Genomic DNA, 13,655 nt, shown 5'->3' with positions numbered 1-13,655 from the left:
GTTCTGATTATTACTATTAATTTTTTTGGAAAGCCTCCTGAATCATGTCTCTTAATGATTCTCTGAGGCAAAGTGCATTTTGATGAAATAGTCAGCCATAAAACGCGTTTCCATTGTGCTTCATTTGACACTGACTCCCTGAGATCATATTGCTCGGATGTGAAACGAAAGATTCTGGAAATGAATTGAGTACCTTGACTACAGACGCCAGAGTAACTGGCTTACCTCTGTTTGGTTTTTTGATTTTTCTTTTTGGAACTTGTACATTTGTCTTCTTTGGTTTGTTTATTTTCACTGTGAAGAGACAACAGAGAGGTTTCAAAATTTTGTCTGAAGAAGAGATATATAATATAATAAATACAAATGTACATAAAGATATATAGAATATGCTACATATATTATGTATATATACATACATATATATGTATATATGTATGTATATATACATAATATATGTATGTGTATATCTATACATATTTATGTATGTATGTATATATGTATATATATACACATATGTATGTATATATATACATATTTATGTATGTATGTATATATATATGTATATATATATATATATATATGAAGATAACCATTTCCCCAGAAATATCTTAGTTCTGAGATGTCCTGTTTAAGTAAAAAATGTATATAATTTGCCTTTAGACAATGTGTATGCATTTTAGACAGGTTTAGTAATGGGAATGTATTCTCGACTACCTTTAGCACCAGAAACTTCCTGTTGAATAATAATTTTTGAATAGTGTTTTTATTTCAGTGCATGTTTTAAATACAGTAAGTGCTTCTTCGAAGAGGGCTAACTTCTTGGTAGACCTTAGCCTTCCAGTTCAAGTAAACTCATTTCTGAAAATCTTCAGGATGCCCTAAACTCTTTCTCTGTTAAGTTTAATGTTCTTCTGGGGCACCTGGGTGGCTCAGTCAGTTGAGTGTCCGACTTCAGCTCAGGTCATGATCTCATGGTTTGTGGGTTCAAGCCCTGCATCGGGCTCTGTGCTGACAGGGGGAGCCTGGATGCTTTGGATGCTGTGTCTCCCTCTCTGCCCCTCCCCTGCCCATGTTCTCTCTCTCTCTCTCTCTCTCTTAAAGATAAATAAACATTTAAAAATTAAAAAACAAGTTTAACGTTCTTCTGAAATGGATGACAAGTTGGTTTTTTAACTCTACTGTACAGACAACTCCTATTTGGTATTGCATTTTATTTCAACCCTTTATTCTGTCAAACTTCAGTTTCGCAACCAGCTATGGGAAAGCAAGAGTCTTATGAACACTGCAGCGTGTTGATGGCTGAGTTTCACCTTCACTTGTGCTGCCTCCGACAGGCTGCATACAAGAGGACACAGTGGCTCTGATTCTGATACTTCTTGAGAAGGAACAAGGCAGACACAGCATCCAGGAGAGCGGCCACGAACCCTTGGCTGTTTTCATCAGGCAACTTTTTCGTAACCAACTGTGCCACTGTGATCAGTATCTTGGCAGACTGCATCAATTCATTTTTGGATAAGATTGCATAGCCAAATGTAGATAGCTAATTTGAAACACCCACTTCAAAAAGTGGTAAATGTTTTTATGCATTCTATGAAACTACCAACCAGTTAACTTTAGTTTAGGCTCAGATTCTGACCCCTTAGTTGGCTAAATTTATACTGCACTTTCCAAGTGCACAGACGCTTTTTTCAATGCATCTACCCAGTAATTATGCATGGAACCTTCATGGAAATATCGTTTTGCTGAAGTATACAAGTGATACAGGGGAAGGAGCATGAGATTTGTAGTCAGACGTGGGATGAGTTACTTCACAGCTCAGAGCCCTAGTTTTCTTATCTGAACAGATACGTGATAATATTTAGCCAGCAGATTGTTGAAGTATCACGTGTAAGTACCTGAAAAAGTATGAAATGTAGCATGTCCTCAAATACAGGTTTCCACTTTCTCCCTTTTAAGATACATTTGTTATCTATTAGCTGTTGTAAAGTGTATTCAAATTCTACTTATTTGAGCAATAACCTAAAAGTCTGTTTTATATCTTTAAAAGGCATAGATTAGGAAATTGTTATATAGGAAATTTTATCTCCTAGCATAATACAACTCTTCATGCTGAACTCTAATACGCTTTCTTCCAAAGATTTGGGTCTTTAAACTATCTTTAGCCCTGTTATCAGTGTTTCAGATAGGGCCATTTGGATGCAAATTAGCCAGAAAATGAACTCCCGTAGAAGTATTCATTTAGAGACCAATATTGTAGTACTCTGATCAAAGAACTCCCTCACAAAATGGGATCACACAAAGGTCAGTTGTAATAAAACAAAAGCATAAATCAAAGTAGAATCTTCCCATAAATCAACAGCAATACACACAGTAATCACATCCATCAAGATTATTTATAAATATGTCGATAAATAGTGTAGCATCTCTTGGTTTCTCTTCATGTTTCCTAGTTTATACAATTTCAATACTTTATAATGCAACCTGTAATGTAAAAAGAATCCCACTGTTTAATAAATATCTATCCATTCACTTCCCTTAAGGACATTAAAGAGAACTTACCCTAGGATGTTACTTATGGTTGTTAGTCCTTTATTCTTTGGTGCGGGTGGTTCTCAAACTTTATCAGGCATCGGAGCGAGCCACCATGCGCTTGTTGAAACACAGATTGCTGGACTCCACTCTCAGAGCTTCTGATTCAGTAGGTCTGGGCTGGGGCCTGAGAATCTGCATTTCTAACAAGTTCCCTGGAGGTGCAGAAGCTGCTCTTGCTCTGGCTGGGAGGGCAGGAAAGGGAGTGCGCATGCTCAGAGAGAAGAGAGCAGCCCGCCCCTTTTTTTCCTCCTCCTTCGCTCTGCTCTCTCCCGCCCCAGTCTTAGGATGGAGCTGTAGCCGAACCACCGACCCGTGGACAGAAAAATAAATGTTTTGTGTTGTAAGCCTCTGAGATTTGGGGGTTGTTTGTTATCCCAGCCAAAGCTGACCAATGCGTATCAGTTCCCTGTTGCATTGTTTAAATAGCAACATTTGGAAACGATCTAAGTATTCATTAAAAAGAATAAATAAATTGTAAAATATTCAGAGGGTGGAATAAAAGTTAAATGGAGTGAGCAACCGCCATCGATGTGAATATATAAATCTTCAAAACAAGGTTGAAAAAAAACCTCGCTGCAAAAGACTATGTGCAGCATAATATAATTTATAGAAATTTCAGAAAACACCAAATACTGTTCTATATTCCTTACGGATATATATGTAGTGAAACTATTAAAATGTGACTAGAATAATAAATTCTAAACTCAGAAAAGTGTTACATCTCACACAAGAGTGAAGAGAATGAGATTGATGAGTAGAGAATAGAAAGCTTCGGTATCTAAAAGTTCCGTTTCTTAAAAAGAAAAATAGGACTAGATGTCAAGATGTGACAAAGGTAGACGATGGGTACAAAGCTAGTGGACGTGCTCTTCTACCTGTGTTCCTTCACGGTCCGAGTTGTTCTAGCACAATAAACATACCTGTTAAAGAAAAGAGCCTCCCTTAATACTGTTTCATTGACGACTCATTATGTCCAGGAGCTTTTGGCGTGTGGCAGATGAGTGAGGCTGGGATTTTGAGATTCTCAGATTATAATAAAACCAAAACAATAGAAATAAGCGATACAAACACCTTGTGGATTGGCCTTGTGTGTTAAACATGGACAGATACCAAGCCGTGTGGTGTTAATGGTGTGCAATACCGGTTATTTTCTGTTTCTAGAGTGCTGTTTCACTTCCTTGGCTGGACAATTTGATTTGATTTGAATTCAGTAGAAAAGCTTGGATAGGCTTTGAGAGATTACACGTGAACCCAAATTTCCCCTCCTTTTGTTTTAAGCGAAGACAAGAAAAGAGAATAACTGGGGTGGGTGTGATTCTGTCCAAACTTCACCCACTCCTACCCTTCCCTTCAGGAGGAAGGCAAGGGTATAGTGTTGCCTTTATATGTAGCTTGTCAGAATAATCTGGAGAGCTTTGGGGAAGCATAGTTTTCCAGGCCCCACCTCAGATCCTACCAAACCTGAATTTTTCCAGGTGGAAGGCAGAAGATCTTTATTTTTATTCCTTTACTTTTTAAACTTTTTTACAATTATTATTATATTCAAGGGCCACAATCCCCCAAATCTCTACCACCTGAGCGTTTCTCTTCTGGATTTGCTCCTCACTGCTAGATATTGTCCATTTTATCTATTGTATAAAGCAGGAAGCAGGCGCTAAAGACAAAGCAAACCAAGAAATGCAAAAAGTGATCACATTATATAAAAATTGATTTGCACAAGTATTAAAAACTTCTATGGGTCTGTCAGGAGAGCAAGCCGGTTACAGAATGAACCCTACTGAGCCCTCGATTTTGAGTTTTATTTACAAGTTGGCATTTGTAAAAGATTTCCTTGTAGCTGTGCTAAGAGTATTTTATGTTCCGTGGCTGTATATGCCTTTTATCCAAAGTACGTACCATGACTCCTATTCAAGGTGCAGGATATGGAACTGCAAGGTACACGGTATGGAGAACATTGTTTTGGCAGCTGGGATCTTTCCAACTGAAATTGTTGTAATGATAACCTCTTACAGGTTTTCTTTCAAAGACCTCTGTGTGTTCTTAGTTGACAGTGTTTTGCTAGCATTTATTAAAATATTAATATATTTTTATCACTAAAACTTACACGCTAACTAACTCTTCACTGATGTGTGTGTGTGTGTGTGTGTGTGTGTTACAACCCCGGGAAGCAAGAAGAAAAATCAAACAGAAAAGAAGGAGAAAAGGAGAGAAGCAAATCCAAGATAGCGGATCACCAGTTAGCTGCAGTTCTACGCCACGAGGGACATCTTCTGAGAGGCCATATGGAACAACTGCGTGTTGGAACAATGTCAATGGGAAGGAAGGGTAAAGAACTTGCCAGCTCCTTCCCTTCTCCCTTCTTGCATTGGTCAGAGTTGGCCTGAGTTCCTGGTTCTCTTACTGAGCCCTCCAGGCAGCCTGGGAGACAGAGCCACGGTAGGGAAGTTACGGCACCACCATCTACAGGCTGCAGCCTTGAGCAGGTGCACTTTGGTGATGACGTAAAAAGCGCAGGTGGGGGTGGGGGCGGAGGCACGCAGCCCGAGGCGTACGATGAAGGGCTATGGGGCTGTGCCATGGGTGACTTGGAACACTGGAAGCAGTGGAGGCAGTGCGCCCACAAGGACGTAGCCTGTCCTAACAGGAGCCTCTCCGTGCCTGGATGCCAGCCTGGCCTGTTGGAGGTTCTTCAGTAGCACCAAGCCAAAAATCCAAGGCCAAGCACGTCCTGGGAGGCATATGAACCGTGTCTGCTACGCCAGGTCTACAGGGCAGGCAGTCAAGAACACGATTCTGGCGCATCTTGTGTCAGAAAGTAAGGAAGCTGCCAACCTTGGGTCTTGTCAAAAGGACACAAGTGCCAGCTTGAGAACGCCTGCTGGCCGAAGACATGGTCATTTCAGCAGCAAAAAGGACCAGGGCAATGGATTGCGACACATCGAATATATGATACAAAAATGCCCAAGTTAATAGGGATACTCCAAAAAATTAGTTGCGCTCACCGGAGGCAGGGATGGGGGTGGCAGAATTGGGTGAAGGTGGTCAAAAGGTCCAGCGTCAGCTCTGAGATAAAGAAGTACCAGGGATAGAAGGTACAACATGATGACCACAGTTAACGCCGCTATGTGGTACACTTGAAGGCTGCTGAGCGGGTAGACCCTCTAAGCTCTCATCACAAGGAAAAAAAATGTACGAATATACGAGGTAATGAGTTTCGACTAAACGTACTGTGGCGATCATTTTGCGATATCCGCATGTCACTTCAGATGTGTTCAGAGTGGTATGTCAATTCTATCTCAGCGGAACTGACAACGAATGAGTAAATTAATTAATTAATCCACAACTAAATAAGATGCAGAAGGAACAGTAGAATTTGAGAATGTTCATCTTGCACCTTTTCATTGAATAATGGATCTAGGCGGTAATAAACCAAGGCTAGAGAAAATGAAAGTGGGCAAGGGAGACAGTACCTCTTTAAAGAGGTTTGGAAAACAGGTCAGCCAAATACATTTTTGGGATCTTGTTTGGATTTTGATTCAAACACCAGCCTAAAAACACATCTGAAAGAAAACCTGGAAAACTGAACACACGCTGGGTGTTAGACGATAGTATGGATTCACCACTAACTTGTCGAGTATGAGCATGACGTTGTGATTACGGTTGTCGTTGTTTTTTTGAGTCCTTTCCTGTTCGCTATATATACTGTCTCCGTGCATGAGATGATGTGGTAAGTGCAGTTGGCTTTTAAGAAATCCAGAAGAGGGCAAAAAATTGGGTAAGAATAGATGAGAAAATATGGACAGAGGGTGGCTGGTTTGTTGGGGCAAGGTGGGAATACGTGGCATTCATTATACCGTGATGTCGACTTTTGGGTTTGTTTGACAATGTCTATAATAAAAGGCTAAAAAATTAAAATACATGAACCAGTTCTTTTTAAACAAACATACAAGCTCCCCAGTCGGTTCCGACGAGTCGGCCAGCTTTGGGAATCATTCAGGTAGAGAGGACCTTGGAAGAAAGGAGAGGCAAGGGTAGAGAAGCTGAGACAGCTTCCGCCTCCCTGCCACCCCCAACCCCAGCCCCACGGCTTCCTGTGACAGCTCTCCCAGAGCGGGTCAGCAGGTTATTCTCAAGGACTCACCATCTCAGTGATGGGAAGACAATGCGGAAGAACTCAGGATGCCTGATGTGATAGCTGGCAGTTCTATTAAAATTTCTTCTCCGATAGAAGAAAAAGATTAATGAGTGTTCATATTTAGCTCCTATTTCCATGAGAAAGCCTGTAGAAAAAGCATTTGGAAAAGCATCTATGGGAACTAATCTGGAAAATAAATCAAATTAGTCACTGTTGAGGCTTGAATTACAATCCAAACTAGGATACATTTTGTTGTTGCTGTTGTTGTTGTTGAGTGGCTAGCTGGAGGGAAGAACTTTATGGGGGGTTTTATGACACAACACTTACTATTAATTATTTCAGAGTTAGTTTAGCTCAGAGTGTTGTGTAATTCTATGGAAATAGCACTGGACTGGATGTCTTGAGATCCAGGTTTGATTCTGGATCGTCCCCTGACAAGCTGTGTGACTTTCTTCACTTTACCCTCTCTGAGGCTTAATTTTCTCATTTCTCAACCAAAGAAGTCTGGGGTCCTTCCCGCTTTCAGACTCAATTTGTGAATACAAATGCACTCATTCCTCTGCATGCACTGTTTCATTTACTCCTAACAACTAACTTATGCCACAGGGTAGTTTTATTATTTGCACCAGACAGATGAAGAAACAGAATTAAAGGGAATGAAAATCTGACGAAGCAGATTCTCAATAGGTGCTGAACAATGAAAGTTTAGGTGAGCTCCAATTTTCATTCTCATAGAAATATCCAGTCACTGACTGTGTGTGGGTGGTAGTGTTCATTTTTAGTAGTTGAGACTCAAAGGATTTAGACATTTGAAGTCTTTTGAAGCTCGGAAACGTTAGAGAAATTGGATTTCTCTAACCATTATGAAAATTTTGCATCTCAATAGAAACCATCATTTGTAAGGTCCAACAAGAGCATTTCTACAAAATAGATTCTTTTCCACCTGGATTTGTGGGGGGGGGGGGGTATGTGCGTGCATGTGGGTAAATTTCTTAAAATTTCAAGGGAATTAAGTGAATCAATAGCACGCATTAACTCTAAGGTGTGTTATAAAATAAGTGAAAGTCCTCTAAATTTAAAAGGATGAAATTCTGGGGCACCGGGGTGGCTCAGACGGTTGAGTGCCTGACTCAGTTCACGTCATGATCCCAGCATCGTGGAATTGAGCCCACTCATGCTGCACATAGAACCTGCCTGGGATTCTCTTTTTCTCTCCCTCTGACCCTCTCTCCCTCTTGCCCGCTCTCTCTCTCTCAAATAAAAAATTTTTTTTTTAATTAAAAAAAGGTGAAATTCATTTATTTAACAAGTATTTAGTAAGCATTTACTACAGACTCCTTTGTTCGAAGTGCATCTGAACCTTTAGTGTGGTTCAGGAACTACCTGGACAGGAGTGGGATCAGCTCTTATCCAGGCACCCTGGGATAGAGCCTGGTGTTACCTGCCTGATTTTCAGGGCCCTTGTCCTTTAGGCCACCCACAATGCATTGCGGCCCTGTGATCAACATCCTGACATCCACGAGAAAGTTCAAAACGCCAAACTTGTGGTAGTCAACAGAGCCTTGCGTATAATACAGGGCTTAGTGAGTGAACACGGAATTAAAGCTAACATAAAGATTAGCTTCTCGAGGAAAAAGGCTGCAAAATCCAAGGCCATTTCAGCGGGGGTGGGGTGGGGGGGGGGTGGGATTTCAGATGGCCATAAATCGTGTTATCGTAAGGGTTTCTCTTGTGCCAAACCAAACTTGCACTGTTGGAAAGATTTGATTTCCTCAACGACATTCAGAGTAAAGATATCTGTTTTTCACTTTTTTTTTTTTTTTTTTTTTTGGTTTCTGCTAACGTTGACAGGTGAGCATTGACTGTTACTTTGAAGAAAAATTATAAGTGACCAGCTGAATGAACCGATTACCAGAGATGATTACTCTCAAGGCAGCTGTCACACAGCAGCCACAGTAGCCCCAAGTGCGCACGGAGCACCTGTCACGGGGGCTCCTCTCAGGGACCTGAAGAGTAAAAGAAACACAGAGAGTCTCTGACCTTGAGGAAGTCCCCACCTCACCCACATCCAGTGCCATGTGGATGAGCCCCAACGAAAAGAGGCTGTTTAAAACTTTTTGATGCTTTAAAAAAAAAAAAAGTATTCATTTTGAGAGAGAGAGAGGGAGAGAATCCCAAGCAGGCTCTACACTGTCAGCACAGAGCCTGATGTGGGTCTCAAACCCAGGAACTGCGAGATCCTGACCTGAGTCGAAATCAAGAGTCGGACACTTAACCAACTGGGCCACCCAGATGCCCCTTTTACCTTACATTTTTAAAAAACACTTTGGTTGTTATTTCATTTGATTTTTAAACACATTTTTTAATGTTTTATTTATTTTTGAGAGAAAGAGACAGAGTACGAGCAGAGGAGAGGCAGAGAGAGCGAGACACAGAATCTGAAGCAGGTTCCAGGCTCTGGGCTGTCCACACAGAGCCCAAAGCGGGGCTCGAACCCACAAGCTATGAGATCATGATGTGAGCCAAAGTCAAGAGTCGGACACTTAACCGAGTGAGCCAGCCAGGTGCTCCTCATATCATTTTTAATGTCAATTCTTGAATGACACTTTCAGGCAAGCATTGGCTGAAATCTAACCTGGAAGATGGTCAGACCTCATTTTTTGGTGATGGTGTCTTCCTGCTGAAAATAACGTAACAAAAGGAGTACATTCTGAAGGCGGCCCTCACTTCTCCGTTATGTGAACCGTGTATATTTACAACGCTGACGTTGGCTAAAAAAATCCGATATTCTTTGGGGGCAACTTCTTTGATGCTAATGCCACCCATGTAGCTCTGTAGGCTCTGGTGAGATGGAGGGGAACTTTGAGGGCTGTTAAATTGACAGGCATGTTACTCTGTCTTAAGTTGTATGACCATGGAAATTGTAAGCCTTTACAAAACCGTTTTTCTAATTTACAGTGCATTTTAATAAGCATAATTCGGTTATGAATTCCCAGTAGCACAGAACAGAAAGCAACACTGTAGGTGGCTGATTAATAATTTATGTTTATCTTTAGCAACTAACCATGTCAATATGTGAAGATGTTTTGAAAGAAACAACAGACTTCCTTTGCTATGTAATTTCTTTGGGATATTTCATTTTTTAAGTGTTTATATCAAAATGTATTTAAAAATGCACTGCTTATCCAAATAGTATTTGTAACTCACATTTAATGCAACTTATATAAATGTTGAAGGGTGGAATATTATTGGCTCAACAACTGTTGAAGGAAATTTCTTTCCTGTTATCACCTGCTATGTTAAAAATATCTTTCTTTTTTTTTTAACATTGTTCACATCTCTAGTCTTTAATATACTTTGGGATAAACCAAAGAGGCCCAGGTCATTTCCTCTTAAACTTCTCAAAGTTTTTCCAGACTGTCCTCCGTGTTAGCAATAATTGTATTATTATTTTTGTCTTGTGCCATTACTTACCGCTAATTTATGTTTTCTCAGCTCCTCACAAATCGCTTGGTGCATCAAATCTTTATTTCTCTGGTGATATATAGTATTTGGTGGAAGGTTGGATCTTTCTTAAAGGAAGTAATTTCAGTCAATATCATCATTGAGATGAATTAGTAAACTTATTGATGAGTATTTTATAAATATTTATAAAATATTCCCAATATTTAACAACTGATAAGGCGAGGACATGGACCAAGCAGAAGAGACCCGAGCCATAAAGCTGAACAAAGTCCTGCAGGCTCCTTTAAGGGCAGATGTCAACCCTTCAGTTGCTGGATCCTGAGAAGGTAGGAGGAGAGGAGAGCCAAGGGAGAGGCAGAGGAAGGATGGAAAGCCTTCAGGGAGCTCATAACAGTGACTACACGCCAGGGGTCTCAACTCTTGACATTTTGCAACCACTAATTCTTTGTCGTTGGGAGCCGTGCTATGCATTGTGGAAGGTGTAACTGCATCTCTGGTTCTATGCCCTAGGTCCCCTTATGACTTCCCCCTCAGTTGTGACAACTGGAAATATCTCCAGATATTGTCAAATGTCTCCCGCGAGGAAAATCACCCTAGCTGAAAACTGCTGCTATATCCTGTCTGCTACAGAGATATTTCAATATTTTTATAACCATTGCATTCATACCATCACCCAGTGTCTTGAACTGTTACCTTCCTTGTAGTGCTTAATAAAGATTTATTCAAGAAAGGATTTGTTCAAGTAATCAACACTAGCAGTAACCTCTTAGGAAAGGGTAACTTACTACTTTGTAAAAAACTTTTAAAGTTTATTTATTTTTGAGAGAGACAGAGACAGCATGAGCAGGGGAGGAGCAGAGAGAGAGGGAGAGAGGGAGAGAGAATCTCAAGCAGGTTCTGCACTGCCAGCAAAGAGCCCAATGTGGGGCTCGAACTCACTAAACTGTGAGATCATGACCTGAGCCGAAATCAAGAACCAGATGCTCAACTGACTGAGCCACCCAGGCACCCCAGGGTGACTTATAAGTTGTCTATTGTACTTTGAGTGCAGGTATGTTTTGATGTACGACTAAACAGGTGTTTAGTGAGACCTTCAACATGTTGGCCACAATATTTGACCCTGTGGAGGCTTCTGGAACATGAGCCCAGGGCTTGCTGTCTGTAATTCTTCTCACTCTACACTCTGGATCGTTTCCCCCACTGTCAAGGTTTTCACTTACGTGCAGATAGACTCTACATCTGCATCTCTATCCCTCTCCCTCTTTTTTTTTTTTTTAATTTTATTTATTTGTTTTGAGAGAGAGTGAGAGAGCCGGGGAGGGGCAGAGAGAAAGGGAGAGAGAATTCCAAGTGGGGCTCAAGCCTATGAACTGTGAGATCTTGACCTGAGCCAAAACTAAGACCTAGATGCTGAACCAACTGAGCCACCCAGGTGCCCCCTCACCCTCTTTTTGAACTTAAGCTGCATTTTTTCTGGCCTTGTGTATATTATACCTTAAATATGAAATCTAGAGAAGTGAACTCAGTTTTGCCTCACCTCCCTGAATCAAGACAAACTCCATGTCCTGCTTTGTCTAAAGGAATTAGATCATGATCACCCCACTCACGGTGGTAATCTAGAGATAACACTTTCCCTTGCAACTTTTACATGCAAACAATAATCACTAAGTCCATTCAGCCACCAAATGGTCTGGACTCCATTCCTTTCACTTTCTTTTCTGCCCACTTGGATTAATTCTCATCTCCTGACTGGTCTTCCAGACTCGGGCGTGTCCTCTCTCAAATCCAAACTTCATACTCTGCTCCTGGTATCATCTCTCAAAATGGCAATGTGATGCCATATTAAAATGCTTTTGTTCTCTAAAAGATTAAATCTAAGCTCTCTAGCACAGCTTTCTAGACCTGGCCTCCGCTGGGTCTTGGAGCCTCCAACTTGGCCTTTCCTGCTCTAACAATGCTGAATAACTGTCAATTCGCCCTTACACTAGGACCAACTTCTTCCTTTGATCTGGAATGCCCTCTTGACCCTTTGTCACCACACCCACTCCAAATTTTAGTTCAGGTGATACTTCTTCTGGGAAGTCTTTCTTGAATTGTTTATCCTGGGCTCAATGGCTCTTTCATTTATGGTAACCTGGGCCCTCCTAAATTGTAGCATTGTCACCCTAGGTTGAAAAGATCTGTTTAACGATTAATTGGTTTATCACTGGGGCTGAGACTATGTCTTATGCATCTTTGATTTCTTAGTTGCTGGTATAGGGGTTTAATAAATGCTTCCGGTAGGGGTGTCTGTGTGGCTCAGTCCAGTAAGCGTCTCACTTCTGTTCAGGCTGTGATCCCATGGTTCATGAGTTCAAGCCCTGCATCGGGCTCTCTGCTGTCAGCACAGAACCCATTTCAGATCCTCTGTCCTCCCCTCCCTCTGCCCTCCCCCCTAGTTCTCTCTCTCTCTCAAAATAAATAAATAAACTTAAAAAATGCTTCTGGTATGATCTCAATTCTGGAAGAAAGAAAAAAGCTAGATATATGGAAAAAAAAGCCTGGAAGGATACCCATGTAACATAGCTAGATTCTATGCTTTTGACATTTTATTGGAACTTTCTCCCACCTTGGTCACAAGAAGTTATCAGTGTGAGGCTTATCCACCTTACTACATGACATATGGAAAACACAGTTGCAACCCTGAGGGAAGGCTGGAAAGAGATGAAGAGGGGAGAAAGAGAAGAAGGAAACAGAAATAACAAAAGCATAACTTTGCTAATTGTATCACATTAAATCCTGTTCTCCCAACCTATAACTCTACTTCTACTGAGAAAAATGAAACAATTTTAAAACAGAATGAAAGCCCAATTATAACAGCGCTGCTTGCTTCCTTTGTAAATTGTGAACAATGCCCACCCCTCCTTCCTCACCATCCTGCACCCACCCCACCCCCAGAAATAAACCTTACTGCAATACAAATTAAGTTTTGTGATTTTTTTTTTATTCCTGCTGTTTTCAAGGACTCTAGCTCAATTGAGGACATAAGGCTAGCAGATGGCATAGTTTTAAAGAAGTTATAATATTTGGGTTGAAATTCCCTACTCTGTTAATTATGGCCCTGAAGACTTCTTGTCACAAAAGCAAAATTGTACAACCCCTTGACATTAAGAATGTTGATACTCAGGCCCTAATGCAGCTGCCTGTGCATGAGGCCAACAGATGGGCACAGTGTTTTTAAAAGCAGTAAAAGCCTGCATTGCTGAGGTTTAAATTCTCTAACCCGGTCACCAAGGCTCTGCAAGCTCGCTGCTTGAAAAGGAGGGCTGGGTGCTGCTTCCTCATCTGAAGAACCTGCTGGCTCTTTGGTACCCTCACTCTCCCAGCCCAGCCTCCTAGAGCCACTGGGAGAAGGATGCTAGAAGACATGACCAACCCAATGAGTGTGTCACAGAAGATACTCCTGTGCTCGGCTCGTCGTCAT

At 41.1% G+C, this 13,655-nt stretch overlaps 1 long non-coding RNA gene across 1 annotated transcript; it reads right to left on the bottom strand.

Moving 5' to 3' along the window:
* Nucleotides 1–225: 225 nt before the first annotated feature.
* Nucleotides 226–3,513, bottom strand: LOC125924026 (uncharacterized). Its single transcript, XR_007458221.1, has 3 exons — nucleotides 3,468–3,513; nucleotides 2,560–2,774; nucleotides 226–294 (listed from the first exon to the last, which is right to left on the bottom strand). It is a non-coding gene; the product is annotated as an uncharacterized LOC125924026 (long non-coding RNA).
* Nucleotides 3,514–13,655: the final 10,142 nt, after the last annotated feature.

This window comes from Panthera uncia, chromosome B1 (genome assembly GCF_023721935.1).
Source record: "Panthera uncia isolate 11264 chromosome B1, Puncia_PCG_1.0, whole genome shotgun sequence".
Taxonomy (NCBI): Eukaryota; Metazoa; Chordata; class Mammalia; order Carnivora; family Felidae; genus Panthera; species Panthera uncia.
This window is presented reverse-complemented; position numbering and strand designations above follow the sequence as displayed.